This window comes from Tachysurus fulvidraco, chromosome 5, assembly GCF_022655615.1.
Source record: "Tachysurus fulvidraco isolate hzauxx_2018 chromosome 5, HZAU_PFXX_2.0, whole genome shotgun sequence".
NCBI classification, from domain to species: domain Eukaryota; kingdom Metazoa; phylum Chordata; class Actinopteri; order Siluriformes; family Bagridae; genus Tachysurus; species Tachysurus fulvidraco.
This window is the reverse complement of record NC_062522.1, coordinates 42,839-68,860: the sequence shown is the minus strand read 5'-3', so window position 1 is coordinate 68,860 and position 26,022 is coordinate 42,839. Positions and strand designations below refer to the sequence as shown.

The 26,022-nt window shown below is 41.4% G+C and overlaps 1 long non-coding RNA gene across 1 annotated transcript in view; it reads right to left on the bottom strand.

Moving 5' to 3' along the window:
- The window catches only part of LOC113639979, a 36,640-nt gene extending 21,569 nt beyond the window's left edge, over positions 1-15,071 (bottom strand). Inside the window, exon 1 of the long non-coding RNA XR_007140706.1 lies at positions 14,513-15,071. This is a non-coding gene — a long non-coding RNA (uncharacterized LOC113639979). The remainder of the gene's footprint in view (positions 1-14,512) is intronic.
- Between the last annotated feature and the right edge of the window lie 10,951 nt (positions 15,072-26,022).

Here is a 26,022-nt window from a genome sequence, read left to right as displayed (position 1 = left end):
GTCGTGCTTTCAGGAACTTTTCAGATTCTTCTGTACAATTGTGTGGAGTCCCTTCACTCGGCAGCACCATCCTTTCGGCTGGGTTGACTGTCTCATCTTTCAATTGTCAATTCCGGTGCTGACAGTGTCACATCATACCCTGTGTGCCTTGCATTGGTTATTACGAACGCTTGACTTGTCAATAATGCATGCAGTGCATGTGATGTATACAGGGTCACGGGGTGACCCATTGTGATGGTAGAAGCCTTTTGATATGCAAATGCTGCTGCTGATAGAGCACGATAACATGGCGGTATGCCCTTCTCAACGTTGTCCAATGCTGTGCTGAAGTAGGCAATAGGTTGTTTTCCTACCCCTTGCTGTATTAGTACTGCCGATGCAAAGCCCTGTCTTTCTGACACGTGAAATGGTTTGCTGTAATCTGGACTAGCCAGCGCTGGGGCTGAGGCTAGTGTACACTTCAACATCTCGAAGGCTGCTGATGCTTCTGGTGTCCATGTCAGCTGTGTATTTGGCTTAGCCTGATCTGCAGCTTTTAACATGTTTCTAAGTGGTTGTACTTTTAAGGCAAATTCGCATATCCATGGTCTGCTAAATCCTGCCATGCCCAGGAATGACAACATCTGGCGCACGGTTTGAGGTCGTGGTGTATCCCGTATAGCTTGTACATGAGCCGGTAATATTCTTCGTGTTGTTCCTTCTAGAACTCGTCCTAAATATTCCACCTTTCTCTGGCAGAGTTGTGGCTTCTCTTTACTAACCTTGTGCCCATTGTTTGCTAGGGCTTTCAGTACTGTTATTGAATCCTGTACGCATTGCTCTTTCCATTGGCTACAAATCAGTAAGTCAGGCTCTCCATTTACAAATTCACCAGATTTCTAGTCAGTACTTGGTTGAATATTGATGGATTTTCACAATATCCTTGTTGCTCTTAATATGTGAATGCAAACAAGTGCTGAGAGTCAGGGTGCAATGGGATACTAAAAAAATGCTGAACATAGATCAATTACTGTATACCATTTGATATACATTTGATATTTAATATTTGATAACAACGTTTGTGGATCCGGGACCACTGGGGTCACAGCCACCACTATTTGATTGACTTGGTCTGGTACCAATCTCCATTTATCTGAATTTGGCTTTCTGATCGGAAAAATCGGAGTGTTGCACTGACTTTTTGTGACTCTTGCTTCCACTAGCCGTTTAATAGTGGTTCCTATCCCTTCCTCTGCTTGTTTAGACAATGGATACTGTCTCTGATAAAGTAATAGTACATTGGATCTAACCTGTATTTTTGCTAATCCTGCTGACTTAACTAGTCCTACATCTGTTACATGTTTTGTCCACAGTTACTCTGGGACTTGACTTAGTGCTTCGTCTACTTCTTTCTCTGTTGACTCTTCCTTATCTGCCATCTGTGGCATCTGTATCTCTACTTCTACTCTTACCAGAATTTATGTTTGTTTGCTGACTTGCTAACATGGTTGTGTATGATTACATGATAGCATGATTGTCCCCTAATCTATCCTTAAAATCTCTATCTTCTGACATATGTACTCTAGGGTCTTTAGTCATGTTCCACTTCACTACCCTTTCTGCCTCTTTCATCTTAGGCCCTAAATCTTTGGATTCAAAACCTCGCCCGATCATCAGGAGATGTGGGAGACTGCATCTCCAACTTGATACCATTCTTGAATCTGCTCAGGGAGTACAGCATATGTAGCTACTCCTTGCTGGCCAATTATCATACTGTGCGTGCTGATGTGATATTTTCTTCCTTCTAGTCGTTCTTATCATAATGATGCATATTCTTCATCTTTTCCCTCTTCATCATGTTTCAGGGTACAATGCCATGGTCCTCTAGCCTCACGGCAATCTGGTCGTATGTAGTTTAGCCATGGTTTCCATACCGAGTATTCTTGCCATATTTTTTTATGTATCTTTGTCCTTGACTTCCATTCAATATACTTTGTCCAGTTCTGTCATTTCCTCTTCTTGGCTTACTACTAGGTATTGTCGAGCTAACATTTCTAGGAGTGTTATCCACACTCCCATTGGCCCACAGTGTATTTTGGCTCCTAATTTGCAGAGCACATCTCTCCCAAGAAGATTAGCTGGAATGTCTGGGGAATAAAGTAGAGGTGCTTGCACTACTATTCCTTCTATAGTAATCCATTGTGGCTCAGTAAATCATAGAGTCTGAGTTTTTCCTGAGAAGCCCACTGTTTTTATTGCTCTATGTGTGAGGGGAAGCTTTGTGCCTTCTTTTCCAATGCTTGTAAATGTTGCTCCTGTGTCAATCAGGAATGGGGCCTGTACTTCATTTCCAATTCCCACCATTATTGTTGGTTCTTGTGCAGGATGCAATGAGGTGGTACACTGCACCAGCTCCCCCTCTGGCTTCTCTGGGCCTTTTCACATTCCTCCTGGGGCTGGGCCCAATGGGCCCCCTCCAGGTGGTGCTGGGGCTTGTCCTTGAAATCCTGGGCCCATCCATTGGCCTGCCCAAAATCTATGCAGGCACCTGTTATCTTCCTCGGCTTCCCATGTGCACAGCGCAATCTTTGTCATATCCATCTTCCCTGGAAAAGCATCACAAAAAAACCTTACACTTCATGTTCCATTATGTATCCATTAATTCCATTATGAAGTTTGAGTATGTGGCATTTCTCCCGTTCTCATGATCTGGGAATCTGGGTGTCTCATGCACAGATTTTCATCCGGCCTTTCATACCTAATCTGCTCCTTCATACTTTGTGTGGGCAGCTTTTCCGCATGCAGAGCATGTTGTATGATGAGGCTCAGCTTTCCCGTGTCCCACGTGAGGTTTTTCCCCTTGTCAGATATTTCTGGAACCAGTCCATTCATGAAACTGTTTCTCAAGTGTGCCTCGTACGCTGTCACTTCCCCCTCACTCATATCCTGCTGGGGGAATGAGGCCGCTGTGCGCGTTGTGTACTGTATGTCAGTGAGGCGATGGAGATATTGTGCAACTGTCTCGCTGTGAACCACCATGACTGCCGCCTGTTTTGAGGCATAGAATTTATCTTCCTTCTTCTTCTTTTCATGGCTTTCTTGTTTATTTCTTGCTAGTTCTCCTAGCTGCGCCTTGTGCAATTGCATTAATAAATCTTCTGCATCCTTCTTTGCCTCTCTCCTCCTCTTTCTGTGTAACTCTGTAAGGTGTATTACATTCGCTTCGAAGGTGGCCCATGGCATGGTGTTTAGACCCACCACTGTTTCCAGTTGGTCTTGGACTTCCTCAGGGAGTGCCCTTTTTAACATGAGTTTAAACAGTGTCTCACTTGTGGGTGAGACTGCTCCCACACTGCTCCCATGTCCTCTCTCCAGGACTCCTGGAGTTTCAGTATGAACTCGGCAACCCCTTCTTCCAGCTTTATTTTTTCCACTTTTCCTGGGTCTGCCTTGGTTGGGTAGGCCATCCTTAACTGATCCCACAGGTCATTCCTGTATGGGCCGAAGGTTATTCCATCTCCCCTTGGATCATCTGCCTCTCTTCCTAATCCAGCAAGGTGGAGTATTTCCATCATTTTTGCTTTTCCTATGGTCTGGCATAGGATTGACTTCAGATCTCCCAGAGCCAAACTTTGTCCGGTCGTTTGTTCCTTGAACTTTATGATCCATCTCTGTGCTCCTTCGCACACTTGGCAGTCTTTTTACCAATCCAGTCACATCCATAAATGTCCATGGCACATAATGCATTTGCTTTCCTTTAACTATCAGGGGGAGCTGTGTTGCTCTCGGTGCTTCTGTCTCCTCCTCTTCTTCACTGGAGCTCTCACTTTCGGGGGCCACCTGCTGCGTCTCCCCACCTTTGCCTCTTCCCGTCTGGGATTGGGTCTGCATGTGTCTGTTTCTTTGGATGTCGCCCCATTTTTATTTATCTGACTTCTTCCGTGACTTCCTTATTCTTTGGAGATTTTTTAATTGTTTCTCCGCTCGTTTCTGTTCTTCCTCCAAGTTTTTATATTCCACCTCCAATTCCTCCACCTTCATCTCCAGTCGTGATGCCTGACCTCGTAACTCCTCCATCGTCACATCTGCTTTCTGGCTTCGTTCCAGAGCTTTATTGCTCTTTCCTGCTGTTTCCAAGGGGGTCAGCTGCACTTCTCCCTCCAGTCTCACTCTTACTCCTCTCATATTGTGCTGGGGCTCCACATCCACTGGGGCTGCCCTTGAGCTTATTTCGTCATCACTCACTACTTCGCTGAGGTTCTTATGATGTTCCATCTGCCAGGTTTTTATTGAGCCTCTCCTTCCCGGCTGGCAGACATCTTCCATTCGTGGCTTAATGTATTCTCTTGCCCAGGGAGTCGGTGTGCTGTGTCTTTTTAAACCTGGCGGGCATGTGTATTCAGTCAACCACTCCATATTACGCTCCTCTGCTTGTTGCCTCGATAAGTGGGGGTCCCCTTCCTCCCATCGGGCATTAGCTTTCTCCACCTCCCCTGTCCCAGTATAGGCGTCGATATTCATCATCTTCCAGCACTTCCTCTCTTCCTCCTGTAGCCCCTTCTGGGCATTCTGGGTATTTTCCGTCTTCTCCTCTGCTGCCGCCCTTTACCATGGGAGGGCAGTCTTCCTGCTTTCCCTTGGGACGTTCTTTTTCTGCTGACGTCTGCCGGACTACTCCTCTGACTTGCCCTCCTGTAATCTCCAGTTCTATTTCTTGTGTTTCACCTCCTTCTCCCAACTGTATTGATGGATCCCGTTGTACCCGGATCTGTAATGTTTGTTATAAGATGGGGGTTGGAGCTGCTCCTCACATTCACCTGAGGGTGGGGCTGTAGCCTACTCTTACTCCTGTTCTTTACTCTGTTCTCCCTTGAACCCCTTTAACCCTGTAAAGCCCACCGTTGCAGAATTACAACACCACCTTGTTTATTTGTCCAGTCACGCTACCCACAAAATTTATTATTTTTTTTTTTCCCATGACTGGTTTTATCAAGATCCGAATAAAATTCCTCAAAAAACTTTTCTGTGTTCCTTACAATGTCTAGAACACATACATATTTAGTTATTTTGGAAAACTAGCTTATGTCCATGCTGTAATTCTACAACTTCGGGCCAAAGTAGTAGTCAAACTAGCCTGTGCACCTTATGTCTTACATAAAGACACTGCACTTCTTACATCATCACAAATCGAAATTTAAACTGTAAGATAATTCATTGTAATTCATTTCTAAATGTGCTTTTCTGTTAAATTTATACTTATTTTCAATTCGACCATAATTACAGGGACAGGTGCAAATGGATATGCTCGATAATATGTAGATTTCTCTTTCAGTTAGTCTATTCTTCCAGTTTACTGCAATTGTGGATACACAAACACACTGTGTAGCAAGTGCAATGTTCGCCTGTGCTTTTCAGTAGAAAAGAGCTGTCTTAGGGCCTATCACTGCAACCAATCACAGACCAACCACACCAAAAGTGACAGAACAAAAACAAAAGCAAAACAGAAACAAAAGCTCTCCTAAATATTTTCTTCTCAATACCCATATCAATAAATGCCCATTCATACATCATATGATTATGCACAGTAAGCAATCAACCCTGCAAATGAATGCCTAAATGCTCTGTATATCTGATCAGACAAAGTAAGTACAAATACAGAAATTCTGCTCTTAGCAGAGCCCAACATTGCAATATTACAACATTTTCCTAAAAAACTTACTAAAATGTAAAAAATTTAAAAATATTTCTCATGCTTTTTACTTCTCCCCAGCATTTCATACTTACTCTCATCTTCCTGCATTTTACCTCATCAAACGTGCCTCCTTCAGGCCACTGCAATTCTCCTTTTGTCCGGTCTTGCCATTTTTTCATGTACTTCTTAATTTCTTTTTCAGCCATCTTGTGCTTTAATATTACAATTGCAGCTGGAGTAATTAAGTTCTTTTACCTTTCTCCATCATGCACCCTTGTCTCGCCCTTGTGGCACTGTCACGTGGTTCTGTAATTATTGCAGTTGAACGTTTATTCTTTTTCTGGAAAACGTGGTTGTGCTGGATTCATTCTAGTATAATTCTCAAGAAAGACAAGGCAGATATCAAGATCAGAGTATAAGTCCAATAATTATAACTTCAATTAAAATGAAAATTAAATTAAAATTGATTAAAATCAATCAACTGCACATTCAAATAATTATATACTCAACCAAGTATTGATCTATTTAATTAATTAACTCACTAATAACTCAAATAAAATCAAATAAACTATCAATCAATCAATCAATCAATCAATCAATCAATCAATCAAATAAACTACCAGTTAAATCACTTAGATAAATAATCAAAACAAATTGTTAAGTTGTAAAAATTAAATTGTTGTTACATTGTCAAAAAGGAAAAAATACAAATAAAAAATAAAACTTATAACATCATGTAACTCTACTCAGTTAGATAATGCTCCAAGTTTTCAGCTTCTAAAACCTCTAACACACAGAAAAGAGAGAAAGAAAAAACAACAATCTCATTGGAACCAAAACAATCTGTGTGTGTGTGTGTGTGTGTGTGTGTGTGTGTGTGTGTGTGTGTGTGTGTGTGTGTGTGTGTGTGTGTGTGTTACAAATGTCAGGGTGATTCTAGGCCTTACTGGCACAGAGTTACAGAGGCTAGAATGGAGGGTTTCTTTTACTGAAACAAAAACACTACATTAGGTTTTTATATGTCTTGATTAATGTAATCATATTGTGTTTTATGTCTAGTCCTGTTATGAATTAAAAACAGATTTGTATGTATGAATATGCATATGTGTGGACCCAGGAAAACTAGCTGATTGCATAGACTTTCAGCTAATGGGATCCATATAAACAAACACAAACAACAAAAAATTAAATACAATAAAACAAAGACAAAAAATAAAATAAATAAAATAAAATAAAAATAACTTACACCTGGTGTAACACTACTGAAAAAAAACTTTCCCCAACAAAACAAACAAAACTTATGAAGTCAAAAAGAATGGCCCAAGAATTGTTTAAATTCTTTAACAAACTTAAAATGATTTAATTTTATATGAATATTTTTCCCACTGGGCATTAGTATCTGCTCACAAAAAGAGAAAAAAAAAACTCAGAAAAGCTGTTCTGTGTATATGTGTGTGTGTTCAGCTTTGGAAATTAAGTCATAACAGTCTTGTTTTCACAGTGTTCTTCAGTAGCTGGCACACCTGGCCCCTTGCCAGATGGCCCTTATCGCTCCTTGTTGGAATCGTCGCCTTATTGGCTAAAGATATCAGGGTCTCGCTACTTGTTACTGGCTGGCCCAACTGCCAAACAAATACCTGTTACCGGGTATTGGCTTCTAGCTTGTCTATCTCTGCTCTACGGGGCACCTATTGGCTCATGTGAGGCTGGACTACAAATATGACACCAAATTTGTAGTTCATCAACTAGGAAGTGAGAGTCAGGAAAAAAAAATGGACGGGAGTAAACTCTGTGTACAGTGTTTGGTCAGAAAAATAACTAGTGTAAGGCGAACACAGCAATTTGGATTAAAAGGCTTAGATACTTCTTGGACCCTTGGGGATATGTGGAAAAAAATTTATTGAAAACTAAACTATGACGTGAAGTGAATCAGATGAATCAGGTGAATCCCATCCTCACTCATTGTGTCTGTCTCATACAGTTGTCTGTTATAATTGAATGCTTGTGTAACTTAAATAAATGTTATGTTCTGCTTGTGTGACTTAGCGCTTTTTTCCGTTGCAACTCATTTTATAAGATCTTATAAGTGCCATAAAACACTTCACAATTGCTTGTTTGTACTTTATCACACATCAAACTGGATCGTCATTCAGTTTGACAATACACAAATACACATGTGCACATAAACAATTCATACACATTACACACCGTATACGTATCATTTATGTATACTTATAGGCGTACACTTATTTATGAATACTCATTTGGCTCTGTCCACTTATCAATGTGTATGTTGCTGTATCCACTTATCATTGTGTATCGCCGTATACTTATGATGATAACGTGCACGTATATAAACACTTATAAATACTGGGTACTTTACCATACCCCCAGGTACTTTACCGTACCCCCAGGGGGCCCCCCAGCCCTACCAATCTAGGGCCAACGCATTTTCTCCATGCCCGTTCAGTCCCGGCTGTGAGTTATATACACACCAGCGGTACGCCACAGGAATTTTCAATCCTTAATACCAAAATATAAATAAGTAAAAAAATGTATACACCAGAATTCACTCATGAGTTTTTTTCTGTCACACACACACACACACACACACACACACACACACACACACACACACACACACACACCCTCACTCTGTCTCTCGCTCGCTCTCCGTGTGTGTGTCTCTCACGACAGAATGCACCCATGAGATTTTTGTTCCGTCACACACACACACACCTCTCCCTCTTTCTCCGTGTGCGTGTCTCTCACGACAGAATCCGCACATGAGATTTTACCCTGCCACTCACACAGTAACAAATCAAAACAACTTTATCTATTTTCTATTTCATCCAGTTATTATACTGTATTTCACCCTTAAGAGTTCTTGACTTCAAGGGCAGCTGTCCGCCTCCCATGGCCACCCCTCCCTTTTCAGGCCACAGATTCACTATAGACAGACTTCGAATATAACAGGCGTCTGCTTACCTTAAAATAAATTATTAAATATGCCAGAACTCAGAGCCGGTCTCCAAGTCGACACATCACAGGGTGATCTCCACACTTAGACTTTTTGGTTACTAAAGACTGTTTTAGTTAAACTTAACTGTTAACTCTATAATTACTACAAAAATTCTGAGAAAACTCCTCAGACCTGGATGAGAATGACTTCTTTATTGTGGTCAATCAGCCAACAAATTATAATTTGCCAAATTCAAAGTATCAAATTGCCAAATTCAAAGTATCAAATTGCCAAATTCAAAATAACAAATGAAAACCCCCAAAAAGAGCATGTCATGCAAAATCAATCAAGAAAAACAAGAACTCTCGCGACGTCCTTGCAAAAATAAAAACCACCCACCTTGACCCGTGGACACGGGCATGCGCCCGCGTACGCGCACGCGCACACACACCTTTGCCCCCGAAGAACCAAAAAAAAACCTCAGATATCTTCTCAATATATACCCTGGCGCTCCTAGGAGCCCAGGTGCCATATCACCTTATTTACCGGAATCATCTCCTATGTTTTCTAAATACACTGACCCAATTTCCCCTTATTTCCCATTACCTTTCACCCATATGCCCATTTATGGATTTTCCTCCACTTATTTTTCATGACCTCAGACTAAACACCTGGGCCTTCTTCAGTCTGCACAACAAGTTTATGAGCACCACATGCCCATTTATGGATTTTCCTCCCCTTATTTTTCAGGGCCTAGGTCTGTGGACCACTGTTTTTTTTTCATTCTACATAACATGTTATTGCTATGGACCAAGGTCTGAGAACCATGGTGTTCTTCATTTTCCATAACAATTTATGAGCTAAGGTCTGGGAACAATGGTCTTTTCCCTTCTACATATCAAGTTGTTATTACAAATGTGCTCAGACTGACTAGGCCTGACAGCCCCGAATCTGGTTGCAATAAACATCTTTGGCCTACAACATCACCTACATATGTCTTATGACAGCAATTGTAATATTTTGCAAGGCCTAATACTTTACTTTGGTTATAGTATTGTAAGGAATAATATTTTAATTATTTCTACTAAGATTTTTTACAACAGTATGCGAGTATTTTGGCAGGTGAAATACAAGCCATGCAGCTGCATTTTGGATCATTTGCAGAGGACAAATTGCGTTCACAGGTAGACCTGCCAGCAGTGCATTGCAGTAATCCAGTCTTGAAATGACAAGAGACAAGTACCTGAGCAGCCTGTGTGGACAAAAATGGCCGAATCCTTCTAATGTTGTAGAGAAGGAACTGACATTACCAACTGAGATAAGCCAAGCAACATCTCTTGGCACTTTTAAATCTCAGCTCAAAACTTATTTTTTTAGGGTAGCTTTTGATTTGACTAATTGTAATTTCATAATGCTTATTTTATAGTCTATTTTTGTTGCTTTAATTTTAATCTTTATATTATGTGTTATTTTTGTTGGTTTTATTTTTCTTTTGTAACTCGCTTTGAGATGTTCTTTTAAAGGCGCTATAGAAAATAAAGATTATTATTATTATTATTATTATTATTATTATTATTATTATTATTATGAGCAAGACACATTAGCAACATGAGAGGAAAAGGACAGTTGATTGTCCATGGTTACCCCAAGGTTGCGAGCTGTGGCTGAAGGGGAGATCAGATCATTATGCAGGGATATTGCAAGATCATGACCTGGGGATGAATCACCTGATGATCAGCAGTTTAGTTTTGCTATGATTGAGCTTTAACTGATATAGCAGTGGTAATAGAATCCATGGTAAGAGAACCCATGTGAGAAATAACTTCACCAAGAGTGTAAGTATACAGGGAGAAAAGAAGAGGACCAGGTACTGAGCCCTGTGGGACACCAGTGGAGAGTCTATGTGGAGCAGATGTCACTCCCCTCCATGTTACCTGATATGAGTGCGTCACATGAATAAGTAGGTCTTCAACATGGAAGGGAGTGACATCTGCTCCATGGACCAGCTCCCTCTTACCTAAAGCCCTCATCACTCCTCACTATGCACCTCACACCCTCAGATCTACCAACACTGCTTGACTGGTCCCACCATCTCGCTGGGTAAGAGGTAAGCATACTACAAGTCTTTATTCTGTTCTGGCACCAAGTTGGTTGAATGAACTTCCCCTAGAAGTCCGGACAGCTGGCTAATTTTCAAATGACGGTTGAAGACCTAATTATTCATGAAACACAGCTAGCACTTATTCGCTGTGGCGACCCCTAACTGGAAAATCCAAACGTAGAAGATGGATGAGTGGATAGAAGGAACACTAGCGGGAAGGATTGATGAAAAAATGGAAGGATGAATGGCTGAATAAAATTTCATTCAGATTCAGATGGTTGTGTGAGTAAGGGAAAGATCCAACCCTCTAGGTTGGATTATTGTAATACTTTACTGTCTGGATGTTCCAGTAGGAGCATAAACAAGCTCCAGTTAGTCCAGAACACAGCAGCTAGAGTCCTAACTAGAACCAGAAGATATGAACACATCACCTCTGTCTTATCCTCACTGTATTGGCTTACAGTCAAGTTTCACATTGATTATGAAATACTATTATTAACCTATAAAGCACTTAATGGTCTCACACCACAGTACTGAGAGATCTTTTGTTTTTTTATGATCCATCACACCTACATCGATCTAAAGGTGCAGGTGCCATGGCTTGTTCATTAGCAATACATTTATAAATGTCAAGTTTATATACAGAATTTATATTTATTTGTATAATTGCTTTGTAACAATATCTATTCTATTCTGTGATGGCTAGCTGAGTCCTCTGTTATAAGAGGATAATAGGTCCTATCCCTACCGATGCTTAGTTTAATACAAACACCCATACACCTGTTTATTTATGCAGTTTCTAAATCAGCCAATCATGTGGCAGCAGCAAAATACATAAAATCATGCAGGTACTGACTATTAGCTTTAGATAATTATTACATCAAACCTCATAACAATCGTTAAGTAAAAATGTGATCTCTATGACCTTAACTATATCATGGTTGTTGGTGTCAGATTAGCTGGTTTAAATTTCCTGAGATTAACACACAAAGTTGTTTCTAGGATTTAGAGAGAATAATGGAGAAGAAAACATCTGCAGAGGATTTGTGGCATAGAAACATCTTTTTGAAAACAAGACTTGCAGGAATTAAGTCTGGTAACAACAAACATTAAGATTATTATTTTCACATGTTGACTTGCAGGAATTAACTGAGTGAATGAAATGACTGGTGGTGGACGTCAGAAAATGACCAGCTCAGTAGAATATGCCGAGGATACAGTTAGGTGGAAACAGATGATTCGCTGTGGTGACTCCTAACTAGAAAAGCCAGAAATAGAAGAAGATGGGTGAGTTGATAGAAGGAATGCTAGAGGGAAGGATTGATGAAAAATGGAAGGGTTAGGGTAACCCTAACACTCACCCTAACCCAAGGATGAATGGCTGAATAAAGAGATGTAGAGTTGGATGGATTTGTGAGTAAGGGAAAGAGGCAGTAGATGGAGAAATAAATGGCTTTTGCTGCTATTCTCTGACTGCTGTGGTGTAACCCAATTAATTGTCAATTTTTCAGTCTCCTAATGAGCAAGAGAATAATTGTATTAACTCAATTAGTACAACTCTGTAATTGTTATTGATTCTCCTTATGTAGCCAGGATGCATAGCCCTTTGAAAACTGATAAAATACCAGCTGGAGTTGAAAGCAGACACAGACTTTTATATCTGACTGTAGGGCAAACTGTTCCACTCCATCCCATTAGTTGTTGTTAATGTCTCTGTTGTTCTTATACTTCGTGTGTCTCTGGCTCAGTGTAATATTACACAGTGCACAATTAAACAATGCATCATACAATACACCAACATTTAATATGTTTGAACAAAGTGAAGAATTTTCAGAAATGAATGTAACAAAAAACACACTGCTCTGGTGTAAATAGGATGTTATTCACAAACAGTAGACTTGTTTGCTAATCTAAAACTACAGTGCCACACACACACACACACACACACACACACACACACACACACACACACATTACTATTGGGGAAAAAAACAAAAGGAAATGTTCCATGCCAGCAGTTGTTATTTTACAACAATTCCTCATTCATTGTGAGGAAATATTCTCTCTATAGGAAGATAGTATTAATAAGTGTAAATTAACAGAAATTGGTGTAGAACATCAGATCACTGAATGTAAAGGTAATGACGAGATTAAAGAGCAAGTGTATTTCTTCATGTGGTCTGTACCGGTCTGTCTATGTGATAATGTCCAAACTTAAAGTTAAACAGAAAAAAGGAGTTAAAACATCATTCTGTAGATTTTTAGAAATACAGTCTGCACAGTACACGTCTAATTACATCAAATGTTATATTAAACTAAAAGTGTACAAGAATGTACTGAACCTGTGACTGCAAACAAAATTAGTAAGAATGAGGATTTCTAACTAACTACATACTATTGGCAAAAATTACAATTGTGCCATTGGATTTTTAAGAAAGGTTCAATAGCTTAGGGTTTGGGAATATTTTCAAGAGTATTCAATATGAAAGATTTAAGTACATTTTAACCACTTCACTTGACACAAATAGTTTGTGTGTGTGTGTGTGTGTGTGTGTGTGTGTGTGTGTGTGTGTGTGTGTGTGTGTGTGTGTGTGTGTGTGTGTGTGTGTGCTAATTTAGGAGGCACAGCTCAGAAATGCAACTTGATTTGGCTGAAAATTATTTCTGAAGTATCTGAAATTGACTTTCCATCTATTAAGTGTGTTGCTCATTACAAATATTGCACCATGAACATACTCCATGTGATTTTGTAATATAGTTTATTATTACATAGTTCTTTTTCACACTTCTAAAATGGTCTTGTATTTTTTTCACATTATTATTAAAACCTATGAGAATGAACAATAAAATACAGTTGCAATTTGGAAGTTATCAAATTCAATATAAAATATGTGAAACACTGCTTGTAAAGTTTTAAACCATTCACATGGTGCTCATTTACAGCTGGTGTACAAAATCCCACTAAAATACATTCAGGGACAGGAGATGATTTAAAAGCTTACTATTTGAATTATTCCCAACAGAGTCACAAATGATCATGTAATGAAATAATAAAGACAGTAACACTGCTGTTATTCACAGAAATCTTATTCTTACAGTATGTTAAGTACGTAACGACTGTATATACTTTATTTTTGTGTCATGTGTTCTTATTTTGTAACTATTACAGTTATAAACTCACTGAAATCTAAATATCAGCTAAAGATGACAAAATGAAAATAAAATGAATTATTGGTTATAAAAACATTTCTTTATTTATGTTTACTAGTTTAATTCAATTTCCATTTATTTCTATAGCATGTTTAACAGTTGACATTGTTTCAAAGCAGCTCTACAGAAGTATAGAAATTTATTTATTATTTAAAATTTATTTACTATTTATCTTTAACATTTTTCCCAAATGATCAAGCCTGATGTGACGGTGGTGAGGAAAAACTCCCTGAGATTATATGAGTAAAAAAACTTGAGTAGAACCAGACACAGAAGTGAATCTCATCCTCATTTGGGTGACACTGGACAGGGAATAATGTAAATGTAAATAATGTCCTTTCTACAACAGTTAATAATCCAGTGTAACCAAGAGCTCATGACGAACCAACAGATCAGAGTGATGTCTAGGGTTAGTTACTAGTTAAGCATTTAATGAGGTTATGTGCTGCAGCAAAGGGTTTTTAAGCTCAGGCTCTTTAATAGTAAAAGAAAAAAATCTCTAGAATAATGGAACTTCTAACTACAACACTAAGCCCAGCATGGTGCGTGCGCGTGAGCTTGCTCTTACCGTTTTGATCTTCTCACTATATTCTCCAGAAAAGTGTTTTGAGGAGCCACGAGCCCCCTCCGGGCACCGGCCATCGTCACACGCGCCTTTTCCCTTCACCACTGTGTTTATTTCTTCTCCGGTGCAGTCCTCCTGTCCAAGCGCACCTGCATCCTATTCCTACATTCCTCGCGGCACCTGTGTGTGTGTGTGTGTGTGTGTGTGTGTGTGTGTGTGTGTGTGTGTGTGTGTGTGCGTGCGTGCGTGCGTGTTTGTGCGCGTGTGTGTCGTTTATCGGAAAACGGGATTTTAAATAGGACTTTAAAACAGTATGTATGTAAATATTTCTGTATTTTTAATTAGAATAAGAATGTCGATTTTGCCATTTTTTGTAGCTAAAAATAACTACCTGATATTTAACCGAAATCAACACCGCCATATACTGGTCACGACAATGCTGGTTGCCAGATTGGTAGGTAAATACTTTAAAAATTATTACTTAAACAAAGATTTCGGATTCGGTAATGGGCTTCCCATATTCCATGGCACTGCTTTCCCCCAAATCTGTACCTACATGCAGATCAAGTGATAGACTGTGATTGTTTCAGATGTAAACAAGTGAAGACGATTGCAGATAATAGTTCTACAGTGCATCTACAACTTGGGCCTGAAACCAGGAAAGGTCTCTGGCCATAAAACAATGTCATGACATGATGCAGAAACACTAGTTCATGTATTTGTTACCTCTAGGTTGGATTATTGTAATGCTTTACTGTGTGGATGTTCCAGTAGGAGCATAAAAGAGCTCAGTTAGTCCAGAACACAGCAGCTAGAGTCCTAACTAGAACCAGAAGATATGAACACATCATCTCTATCTTATCCTCACTGTATTGGCTTACAGTCAAGTTTCACACTGATTATAAAACACTATTACTGACCTATAAAGCACTTAATGGTCACATGCCACAGTACCTCAGAGATCTTTTGTTTTTTTATGATCCGTCACACCTACATCGATCAAAAGGTGCAGGTGCCATGGCTTGTTCATTAGCAATACATTTATAAATGTCAAGTTTATATACAGAATTTATATTTATTTGTATAGTTGCTTTGTAACAATATCTATTCTTGAAAACAGTGTAAAAGTACAATAAATATTAACTACCCCTACTGTGATGGCTAGCTGAGTCCTCTGTTATAAGATGATAATAGGTCCTATCCCTACCGATGCTCAGTTTAATACAAACACCCATACATGTGGCAGCAGCAAAATACATAAAATCATGCAGGTACTGACTATTAGCTTTAGATAATTATTACATCAAACATCATTATGACTAAGCTGGTGGCGTGAGAACATCGCGAGGCTCAGGGTCTCTCCAGAATCTGCAATTTTGCGGTATTTTTATGCTTATCTTGGGTCTGTTCGTGCAGAACAGCTGTGCCTATATATCGTACACCCGACAGCATTGGTCTGTGACTTCCCAACAGTTTTATTGACAACCTTCAACTCCTTCAGAGTTGATCAGATCAGATGAAATCAGACACATGCACAGGGGATCTTTATACACACAGGGAAAAACGAACAGTAACATGAATGAATACATGAATGAACAGTAACATGAATGAATGAACAGTAACAATGAATGAAGTTTACCTTTGAGCCAAGGTGTCTGGGGCAGAGCACATGCTCGATTTTGACTCAGCCATTTTCTTCAGTTTGTCGTTAGCCTCAAGAATCACTTTGATCCCGAAGCTTTTGCTGAGAGGCTTCATTAAACGCCGTTTTTCACTGCTTTAACTGAGAGTTTTTAATAATTACAACAGCGAGCATAAATATTAGTGTTACAGTAATAGAATCAAATGAATTAACATCTAGTGACAGAGTATTTTTCTTTAACAAAACATTAGGTTACTGTCGTAACCCCGGTTCTCTGAAACATCGAGTGGAGAGATCCACCTATGGGAAGGGCATCCGTTCCTGACCTCTACAGAAGCATCCAATTGCACCAAGTCTGGCTTGACAGACAGGAGCGTGTGCCAAAGGCCGGTAAGGTAGCGCCCCTTACCCGAGTGCATAATGCACCTGCACGCGCTGCCTTTCCTCAGTGTACATATTCGCTTGTCGTGCAGCAAGCGGGGCAAACTTGGTGGATCTCTCCACTCGATGTTTCAGAGAACCGGGGTTACGACAGTAACCTAATGTTCTCTTTCATCATCTCGTGTTTGAGATCCACCTATGGGAGATATAGACAACTCCCCGGTTGCCCAATACACTCACAGCGAGGCCCTGTAAGCCAGAGGACGGCCAAAAAGGTGGTGCTCGGCAGGTCACAAAGCAGCTCCTTCTTACAGGAGAGCAATATCCTTGAAGAGTTTCAGTCAGGTTTCAGGCCCCATCATAGCACAGAAACTGCACTTGTTAAAGTTACAGACGACTTGTTCTTAGCTTCAGACCAAGACTGTATGTCACTATTAGTTCTACTTGACCTTAGTGCTGCATTCGACACTATAGACCACAACATTCTTCTAGATCGCTTACAATATTACACAGGTATTCATGGACAGGCTTTAAGCTGGTTTAGATCCTACCTGTCTGATCGATACCATTTTGTAGAATTAAATGGTGAATCCTCCAGTTTACTACCAGTTAATTATGGGGTCCCTCAAGGATCAGTTCTAGGACCTCTGCTTTTCTCTATATACATGCTTCCATTAGGGAACATTATTAGAAGACATGGGATTAGTTTCCATTGTTATGCTGATGACACACAGTTATATATCTCATCAAAACCAGATGAAATAGCCACAGTGTCCAAATTAACTCAGTGCCTTAGAGAGATAAAAGACTGGATGAGCTGCAACTTTCTATTGTTAAACTCCGATAAGACAGAAATACTACTCATAGGTCCAAAAACCAGTGCATAGAAACTCAAAAACTCACAACTTAACTCCCATTTAGAGGGATGTACTGTTACTAGTAGCTCGACAGTGAAAGACCTCGGTGTTATATTAGACAGTAACTTGTCTTTTAAAAATCATATCGCTCATACTACCAAAACAGCCTTCTTCCACCTTAGAAACATTGCCAAGCTGAGAAACATCCTGTCTCTATCTGATGCTGAGAAGCTAGTTCATGCGTTCATGACCTCTAGACTGGACTATTGTAATGCATTACTAGGTGGTTGTCCTGCATCTTTAATAAATAGGTTACAGTTAGTCCAAAATGCAGCTGCCAGAGTTCTCACTAGGACAAGAAAGTATGACCATATAACCCCAATTTTATCATCTCTACACTGGCTACCTGTAAAGTTTAGAATTGACTACAAACTGCTGCTACTTACATACAAGGCTCTTAATGGTTTAGCTCCCATGTATCTAACTAGTCTTCTAACACGCTACAATCCTTCACGCTCTCTCACTTTCCCAGTTTAAATGTAGATTAAAAACTCATCTCTTCAGTCAGGCGTACACATAATACATCCCATAATATCATGCACCAGTACATCAGACCGGCACATTTTTATGAACAGCAGATGTGTTAATCCCTTTCCACTGCTTCTCTCTTTGTACCCATCCCGAGGCATCCAGACACTGTACCAGCTCCCATCGTCCTCTGTGGGACGAAGCCTTTGGACATCCACTGAGCCGAGGCCGACTCTAAGAATCCTGAGACATCTCCAGTTAGACTCTGTGGTACTCAGAAGATCAGAAGTCCTTGAACCTCACACCAATACAACATTTGTTTGACTGTATATTACAATCACACCCCCAGTGTCACCCATATGAGGATGGGTTCCCCCTTGAGTCCGGTTCCTCTCAAGGTTTCTTCCTTTACCAATTTAAGGGAGTTTTTCCTTGCCACTGCTGCCTGAGTCATCTCAGACTTGCTCATAGGGGAATAAATACATACACACTGTGAACTATATACATCTAATAATAATCTAGAATTTTTATTCTGTTAATTCTTATTTCTTTTATTATTCGTTATTTCCTTTATCATTAATTATGTTTACCTTCTGCTCTATGTTTATGTTCTGTAAAGCTGCTTTGAGACAATGTCTATTGTAAAAAGCGCTATACAAATAAACTTGAATTGAATTGAATTGAATTGAATTGCTCATAGGGGAATAAATACATACACACTGTGAACTATATACATCTAATAATAACCTAGAATTTTTATTCTGTTAATTCTTATTTCTTTTATTATTCGTTAATTCCTTCATCATTAATTATGTTTACCTTCTGCTCTGTGTTTATGTTCTGTAAAGCTGCTTTGTGACAATGTCTATTGTAAAAAGCGCTATACAAATAAACTTGAATTGAATTGAATTGAATGAAAAGCTGATCGCTCCCCCAAAAAGAGTTCGTCCTGTCCACGTATGCCTGTAGGGCGCGCACAGGGCACAAAGTATTCAACCTCTGGTCCTCCGCAGAGGAAAAAGGAGGAGGGTGAAAGGCGGAGAGCTCAATCACACCACCAGTGAAGGCTGGAAAGCACTTAGGCACAAAGGCCGGGTTAGGCTTAAACCAAACCCTATCCCCGCTGAGCGAGAATTTGGTGCACGAGGAATGAACCGAGAGCACATGCAAATCACTGACACGTTTGGCGGAAGCCAAAGCCAGGAGCAGCGCCGTCTTGAAGGACAGAAACCTGAGGGAGATATCCCCAAGGGGCTCAAAAGGCTGTTGGGCCAACACCTCCAGCACCATGGAGAGATCCCAATCCGGGACCACACTCTTGGTGACCGGCAGGGAGCGGCGCGCGCCCCTCATAAATCTACAGATAAGAGGGTGCTGCGTCGCCGAAACCGGCGTGACATGCAGCGATATCCGCCAAATAGACCTTAATTGTCGAAAAAAAGACCTGCCACGATCGAAGGCCCTGTAAAAAAGCCAGTATATCAGTGACTGAGCACAGATATGAGACGAGCTGGTGCTCCTCGCACCATGCCTCAAACACACGCCATTTGCAATCATAGAGAGAGCGTGTGGAAGGGGCCCTGGCACTCTGAATCGTAGCGATAACTCGGGGGGGAAGCCCCAGCGTGCTCAAATTCGCCCTCTCACGGGCCAGGCCCAGAGAGCCACCCTGCCCGGGTGAGGATGAAAAATCTCCCCGTTCGCCTGGGTCATTAGGTCTGTACGCAACAGGAGGGGCCACGGCTCCGCATACAGAAAAGGAATTATCTCCGCTAGCCAAGGTGCCTTGGGCCACCTGGGGGCTATGAGGATCAGAGATAAACCCTGCACCGTGACCCTGGCCAAGGTCGGGGATATCAGGCAGAGCGGAGGGAAAGCGTAAAGCAGCGCGCTGGGCCACGGATGAGCCAGAGCATCCACACGGAGGTGAGCGTCCTCGTCCCGAAGCGAGAAGAACATAGGACAGTGGGCGTTTTCGCACGAGGTGAAGAGATCGACGGCAGCCTTGCCGAACCTCTCCCAGAGCAGTCCCACTATCTGGGGGTGGAGCCTCCACTCTCCGTACAGAGGGTTCCCCCTCCACAGAAGGTCTGCACCCCTGTTCAAAAGGCCCGGGACGTGAGTCGCCCGTAACGACAGAAAATGCCTCGTGCTCCATATCAACAGCTTGTGAGCCAGAGCGTGAAGCCTGGAAGAGCACATGCCGCCTTGACGGATGATATACGCTACAGCTGTCGTATTGTCACAGCGTACCAGCACATGCTGCCCCCGCAGGCGGGGTGAGAAATGCATCAGAGCTTTCCACACAGTGAGGAGCTCCAAGTAATTTATATGGGCTGAGTGAAGTGAGATCGGCCACACACTGTTCACTGATCTGCCCTCTTGAGTGGCTCCCCTCCCTGTCAAGGAGGCATCTGTCGTGACCACTTTCCGCATCATGATCGCCCCGAGAGGGGTCCCATGTGCGTAAAACTCCGCAGCTTTCCAGTGGCACAACGCGGCCATACACACGCGCATCACCGAGACAAAGCGGAAAAGATCGTGCAACGGGCAGAGATGAAGGGACAAAATCCACTTCATGAAAGCCCTCATTCTCAGAAGACCCAGAGGCAAGACATGGACAGCCGAAGCCAGAAAACCCTGTAATCTGAGACATGTGCGATACTGTATCCGTGCCCCTTCCCTGAACCGCGATAGACAGTTCATGAATGAAGAGACACGCCCCCGCGCTATGCGCACGCGCATCGCGACGGAATTCAGCTCCAGACCCAGGAATATGACTTCCTGAGCGGGAGTGAAATTGCTCTTTAACACATTGACTCTGAAACCGAGCGCAGCGATGTGTGAGAGCATACGGGCAGTGTTCTGAATCAAATTCTATCTCGAATCGGCTATAATAAGCCAATCGTTTGTAAGTCAGGATCCCCAGACCTGCTATTCTCAGCGGCGCAAGCCCCGCCTCCATACACAGACAGAACTTCTGCGGACTCAACTACAACGCGAATCACTCCCTTCTTGAGAAGAGATGAGATCTCGTCTTTCAGAATGTGGGCGGAGCCCTGGTCCGTGTGGGACCAGACCACTCCGTTGAACCGCGGGGGTGATTGGACAAACTGAAGTCTGTAACCCCTCGTGACTGTGTGAATCACCCAATCGGGGGCCGAGACAGACAGCCAGGCTGTCACGTGACTCCCGAGCGTCCCTACATGGGAGGGCGGGATGCCGGGGTCCGGTCCGGCCGGACCGTTCATTGATGGCGTGACGGCACCCTCCAGTGGCCAAACCAGAGAAGTTTTCATCATTTTTTGTGAAAAACTGGGCCCGTAGCCTTTATTGAACATGTGAGAGGTGTGCGAAGGGGGGTGTTTGGTGACACTGCTTCTGCACTTGATCCCACAACCATCCCTACCGGGACCGGGGAACGCACTCTGGGCGACACGGGGAATGGTGAAGCCTGTGCGGAACAAAGGATGACCCTCACCAGCGAGGTGGGGCTGACCTCGCCGAAGGAGACCCTCCATCTCTTGGACGGGTGAACCTGGAGGGTAGAACGGGTGTCCGGAGGGCTGGCCGCCCATGAACGCGGACTGAAGACCCCCAGAGGCCGAACATCAGGTCGGCCGCTTACGTTTCGGAACAGAAGGAGCGGGGATAGGAGGCCTCCGAGCCGCGGCCGCGGCGAAAGACGTCTTACCCCAGGGCCTATCGGGGGGGGGGGGGGCCGCCCTGCTGAGCCTGTGGCTGCCCACGGGGTTTGTTGGACCTGCCAGCGTAGTGCGGCGCTTCTCATTATCGGGGAGACCAGATAGGTTGAGCCACAGCGCAAGTTCTGAAGTTAGAAATTGGTCGTTTAGCTTAGAACAGACAATATTAACGCCCTCTTCAGGCAATCTGATTTTAAACTAGACACAGCGCATGTCGAAAGAGGCATGCTATCTTCTGGGTCGGGAGAAATCGCAGCGCGAGCTTCTGAAACCGAAACTGAGAGAACGGAGTCAGGGGAAAGGGCAAGAGAAAGGAAAATACCTAGTCTCTTGCTTCGCTTCCACTAACTCAACCTGCGAACCCCTTGATTGAAGCCAACACACCGCCTCAGCAGATGTGGGACACGAAACTATGAGGCGCAGCCGAAGCAGAAAATATAGCCTTGTGGGATAAGAGAGTACGCAGAGGGAATCCCTAACAATGGACGTAGCCAGCTCCCTCAAGAGCCGAACGTGCATGATCCTCTCCCAAACAAACAACAAAAAGACGTGTATGTCGTCCCCCGTGATAAAGCGAGGGGCACGGATGCATGCATTTCTTAAAATGCTTAGATTGCAACATATTATTGTTTTTCTCGCCTAGCTTTCCCTAAAATATATATTTTTCTCTCCCTGCACTAGACAGACAGGACAAACAATTGACACACGTACACAGAGGGTTTCCTAAAAACAAAGAAGCTGGAGTAATGTGACATTACAGAAGCATCACAGAAGCAGTGATATCACAGAAGCAGTGACATCACAGAAGCATTCCCATAGCGTCAGTCCTGATGCAGCGTCGAGTTCCCTCGAAAGGGAAATGGGAGTCATCAGTATTACAATGGAAATCAATCACATGGAATTTAATGATGTTTCCCAAGAGAAGCATGTATACTAAGAAAAGCAGAAGTCTTAAAACTGATCCTTTTGTGACCCCATATTTCACAGGCATTCAAGTGGATAGTTCTCCAGTTAAATCTACAAAACGGTATCGATCAGACAGGCAGGACCTAAACAATCTTAATGCCTGTTCTTGAAAAGATGTGTAATTTTATAAGCGGTCTAATAGAATGTCACGAGCTATAGTGTTGAATGCATCACTAAGATAAACTTATTTTCAAGTGCACTCTTGGTCCCAAGGCTAAGAAGAAGTCATTTTTTTCACAAGTCACAACAAGTCTCGAATGGGATCTAACAAACACTGAAATATCTCTAGTGATAAGATTGTATATAGCTCTTCCTGTCCTATGTTAAGCATTGGTATGTTGAACGTATGTTGATGGTATGTTGAATGTTAACAGGTCTGGCAAAAAAGAAAACAATAAAATCTTTCGGTGTAACATTAGACATACCACTGGGGGTAAACACCCTTGTGGCAATACAGGTGTCTTGACCACTGGTACAGTTTTCAATAGAACATTTTCCTTCAGGAGTACACTTGTGACATTTTAGGGCAGAACATGAGGAGACCAGACACGATAAAGGTTTATTTAAAAGGATTATAAAGGGATTATTTTACTGAAAAATGTAGTAGATTTTTGCTAACTCCAAGATCCGTTGAAATTTTAGTTTGAACCATTTTCAGAGTCAAGACAATAGGCCTTGACTTTAAATGAACTTGAAGCTCAGGTCACTCACCACTGGTCAGCAGAAGGGCAAGAGCCAGAGTCACAAGCAGCATCTTCATGATTCTGAAATTGATTTCAGCAGCTCCATCAAATGGAAACTGTGAAAGCTTTGCTAATGTTGCTCATACCTAGCTTTATATTGTTTTATATAAGAAAATCTAAAAACACATTCTGTCATAACCAATGCAAATGCATGCCAGAAGAACTTGCCTTGAGCGTTACAAACTAAAGTATGAAATTAGTCTCTGAGCTTGAACTGTGCACCTGTTCTACATCCCACAGGTTCATCATTCCTCTTTTAAATGAGCCTCTTGGTCAGGTTCCCACCCTCCTGGTCACATGCTTCTCTAGTCCTGTGATTTATAATATTTATTCGTTCTAATTGTTAAGTTTAGCATGGGGTGGTGTACCTGATGGGGCAAAGTGTTAAATAAATGTTAGAAATAGGAAAATGTAAATATTTACTAATCTATATATTTGTTCAGAAATGTGTGCACGCTGAAGATTAGCCTAAGAATATGTAGATAAAACAGAGCTAATCGTGACTGTACTTGTCTTTGAATGCACACCTATTGAAAGTTCCCACCCTCCTAGTCGCGAGTTTCTCTAATGTTAATTATTCATTTCACATCAATTCAATATTATTTGTGTAGCACTTTTATCACTGAACATTGTCAGGAATCAGCGTTATAGAAAGAAATTAAGCAGATTTGAAATTCTAAATGAGAAGCTAGAGGTGTTGATGGCAAGGAAAGGCTCCCTGAAGTGATATTAGGAATAAACACCATGAGGCATAAATACAAATCTTTACAATCCTATAAATCTGTGAAGCAAGTGGAGAGAACTTAGCGTAGCTGCTGTTCATAACATTAGCAAGCACTAGATGATAATGTGCATTTGATCAGATGTACTGGAGCCCAAGGTTATAGGATGTGCTATGTGTATGCCTGGATAAAGTTTTATGTCAGTAACCTACATTTAAACTGGAACAGTGTGTCTGAACCCCGAACAATGTCCAGAAAGCTGTGGCAAAGTTTAGGAGCTAAATACAAATATGCTCCACTGCCTCAAATAGACTTAGATATTCTGGGAACTTCCAGAAGTCCAGAGTTTTGTGAACTCAAAGAGTGTGACTGGTTAGGTATATGGGAGATAAACCGATTAGAGCATTGTAATTAAATTGGAATAGTTTGTCATCCATTCTAAACTTCACAGGTAGGCAATGCAGGAATGAAAAAATTGGCGTTATATGTTTATTTTTTCACGACCTGGTAAGAACTCTGCCAGCTGCATTTTGCATTAACTGTAGCCTGCTAACTGAAGATCCATAACAAGCACCTAGTAATGCATTAGAATATACCAGTCTGGAGCTCATAAATGCATGAACTAGCTTCTCAGCATCAGAATCAGATATGATGTTTTAAAGCTTAGAAATATTTCTAAGGTGGAAGTGGGCTGTCTTTGTAATATGGACAAAGGGATATTTAATATAAGACCCAGGTCTTTCAGTGTTGAGCCAATGACAACAGCACATCCCTCTAAATGCAAGTTGAATTGTGAAAGCTGTGGACTGGTTTTTGGACCGATAAGTAATATCCCTGTCATAGATCATCCGATCTTTTTTATCTTTAACACACAGTTAACCTAGACAACTTATGTATTTCATCTGGTTTTGATGGGATATATAACTGGGAGTCATTAGCATTACAATGGAAATCAATCACATGGATTTTAATGAAGTTTCCCAAGAGAAGCATGTATACTAAGAAAAGCAGAGGTCCTAAAACTGATCCTTTTGTGACCTCATATTTCACAGGCATTCAAGTGGATAGTTCTCCAGTTAAATCTACAAAATGGTATCGATCAGACAGGCAGGACCTAAACCATCTTAATGCCTGTTCTTGAAAAGATGTGTAATTTTATAAGCGGTCTAGTAGAGGGGTCGGCAACCTTAAACACTCAAAGAGCCATTTGGACCCGTTTCCCACAGAAAAAAAACCACAGGGAGCCACAAAACCCATTTGACATCTAAAATGAGGAGAACACTGCATATGTCGTTTTTTACCTTCATGGAAAGTATAGAAAAAGACTGTAGTGTGTTGCATTTATGAAATCAATGAACTGCTAAACGAAATTTTATTTCTGCAGTCAAACAAAAATATTTTGAACAGTTTGAACTAACCTTAAGTAAAAAGACGCTGGGTTGAAGGTTACTTTCAAATAAAATGTTCAATGTCTAATTGAGTCCTCTTCGGCTCTCAAGTTTTGAAGACAGGCAAGCGTGACATCTCCAACCCCCACGCAACCCCATTTTTTTCATTGGTTGTTGGGTTAAATGCGGACTGATACATTTTGGGCGCTGCAGCTTATTAAATATATGATAAAAAGTCAAAAAGATTTTCTGCGTGAGAAATACGATGTTTAGAGGGTGATAAAAGACCCAACTGCGGACTGTCACTTTCAATCCGTGACAGTCATCATAGGCATCATAATCTTAGAATTTAGAATTACTTTTTTTAAAGTAACTAACTAAAATAAAATAAATTTAAATTAATTTTTTATTTTCCAAATCTACAGGGAGATTGGATGAAAGAGCCACTTGCGGCTCCGGAGCCGCGGGTTGCCGACCCCTGGTCTAGTAGAATGTCACGAGCTATAGTGTTGAATGCATCACTAAGATGAAGTAGAATTTATTTTCAGTTGCACTCTTGGTCCCAAGGCTAAGAACAAGTGA